Here is a 2,995-nt window from a genome sequence, read left to right on the forward strand (position 1 = left end):
TCAAAGTAAACATAATATGTGGATCACAAAATATACATTTACACAACTATTACTTTATTATTGGAAATTATTCAGAAATATTATTTATACCATAATTAATTTTGTTGTTGTTTTCATTGTAAACATTCGAGAAGGCGCGGTGCCATATTTCCACACTTTGACAGGGACGTCACGAGTTGGAATTTTCTTTCACCCGAAAAACGTTTTAGCATAAGAGCATTTGTAACAATACATTAAAAAATACACACATAATGAGTAAGAATAAAATGCATTAATGAATACCAAAAGTATAAACGTGAGTACAAAATTTTACCAGCCTACCGTATGGTATGTTTACGCTGGAACTACTACACATCAGAACAATGAACCAGAAAAGTGAATTCCAAATAAAATAGATAAAATAAAAATAAATGCAATAAAAAACGTTTTTTTTTTTTTTATTGAATTGATTAATGTATGACTAATTGTCTAGTAACGTGGGCAATTGCCTAAGTTATATCTGCATGTGCATAAAAAACTGCTCCCAAACAAACAGTGAATCGATTCTCATCGTTTACTTAAAAGAGCCGCTTTAACGACTCAATTTGTTCTGGAACGTCACATCTCTCCAGCGGGGGTTCTCAAACTTTTCTCACCCTGTACCACCTCAGAAAACACTTGTCCTCGCCATAAAGCCCAACATTAAAATACAGTAGCATACTCGGCCTAAGTATTCATTAAAAACAAGGCAGAGGTTAAAATACACTAGAGTACTAGGCTTAAGTATTAATTAAAAACACACAGTAGTTAAAATACGGTAGCGTACTTTGATTGATTGATTTTGATTGAGACTTTTATTAGTAGATTGCACAGTACAGTACATATTCCGTACAATTGACCACTAAATGGTAACACCCGAATAAGTTTTTCAACTTGTTTAAGTCGGGGTCCACGTTAATCAATTCATGGTACTTGGCCTAAGTATTCATTAAAAACAAGGCAGAGGTTTTATTTATCAAGTATATGTAAGTATATGTTTTTGGCCACCGTAACGTTACACACAGTTTGAACAGTAACACTAAAACACTAATTAAATAATGAACTATTTTACAATATTTATTGGCATACCAGTTTGATAATCACTGCTTTAGAGGATATTCCAATCGTAATAATGTATATATCTTCCAAATGTATGAATGCAGTAGACTATACTTTGTAAGATTATCTGAAGCACACTCAATATAATGAATGGTATCAAAATAATGTATGAAGATGGCCTAACGCGGGGCTCAGCAACCCCTGGCTCTTTAGTGCCGCCCTAGTGGCTCCTTGGAGCATTTTTTTTTAAAAAGTATTGAAAATAGAAAGAGATGGGGGGGAAATAATTTTCTTGTTTTAGTATGTTTTTGTTTGAAGACAAACATGACACAAACCTTCCATATTGTTAGAAAGCCCACTGTTTAATATGTTCGTGTGTATTCTTCACTGATGAGGGTATTTGGTGAACATCGTTGTGTCCTACTAATTTCGGCGGTTCTTGAACTCACCATAGTGTGGACTGTGACGCAACAGTTTGTTTACATGTAAAATCTTCCACTCCTTTGTCTCGTTTTGTCCACCAAAAGTTTCATGCTGTGCGTGAATACACAAAGGTGCGCTTTGTTGATGTTATTGACTTGTTAGAGTGCTAATCAGGCATATTTGGTCAGTGCATGACTGCAAGCTAATCAATGCTAACATGCTATTGAGGTTAGCTGTATGTACATATTGCATCATTATGCCTCATTTGTAGGTATATTTGAGCTCATTTAATATCCTTTACTTTTATCCTCTTTGTATATAATTTAGTTTTGCATGTCTCATGACACATTTCTGATAGTTGTTTGTCTGCCATGTTGTTCCAGACCACAGCAAACATTACCTAGCTTGCCAAAAATTGTAATAAATCTATTAAAAAAAGACCGCCTGCAGTTTCCTTTAACTTGGACACACACATCTATACCTTTGGCCATTAAAGGCCAGTAATTTCCAGGAGTTATCTCACCTTCTGAGTAGCCTGATTTACTAATGGTTTCTAATGTTGTAAAAATGTGTAGAATAAATATTAAATTTCAACATTTCTGTCAACGAAGATTTACTTCAGCCTGCGACAGTCATTTTGATAGTAGGCTAATATAACTAATATAGACACGTCATGTGTTGCCTTCATTATAAGACTTATATACGACTTTTCATTTTTTGCGGCTCCAGACAGATTTGTTTTTTGTATTTTTGGTCCAATATGGCTCTTTCAATGTTTTGGGTTGCCGACCCCTGGCCTAACGTGATATTAAGGTCGCCTCAAGAACTTTCAAACATGAAAAACAGCTCAAGAACACACATTGGAATATTTTCAGTGTTGATCTGTGGAAGATAAGTACCGTATTTTTCGGACTATAAGTCGCAGTTTTTTTCATAATTTGGCCGGGGGTGCGACTTATACTCAGGAGCGACTTATGTGTGAAATTATTAACACATTACCGTAAAATATCAAATAATATTATTTAGCTCATTCACGTAAGAGACTAGACGGAAAAGATTTCATGGGATTTAGCGATTAGGAGTGACAGATTGTTTGGTAAACGTATAGCATGTTCTATATGTTATAGTTATTTGAATGACTCTTACCATAATATGTTACGTTAACATACCAGGCACGTTCTCAGTTGGTTATTTATGCCTCATATAACGTACACTTATTCAGCCTGTTGTTCACTATTCTTTATTTTAAATTGCCTTTCAAATGTATATTCTTGGTGTTAGGTTTTATCAAATAAATTTCCCGAAAAAATGCGACTTATACTCCAGTGCGACTTATGTTTTTTTCCTTCTTTATTATGCATTTTCGGCCGATGCGACTTATACTCTTGAGCGACTTATACTGCGAAAAATATGGTAGCCAGGAAAAGAAGGTCCATCTTGATTGACTGGTCGACAGAAACACATTTCAACTACAGACCAATATTGCAATGAAACA

Source organism: Nerophis lumbriciformis, linkage group LG24 (genome assembly GCF_033978685.3).
Source record: "Nerophis lumbriciformis linkage group LG24, RoL_Nlum_v2.1, whole genome shotgun sequence".
Classification (NCBI taxonomy): Eukaryota; Metazoa; Chordata; class Actinopteri; order Syngnathiformes; family Syngnathidae; genus Nerophis; species Nerophis lumbriciformis.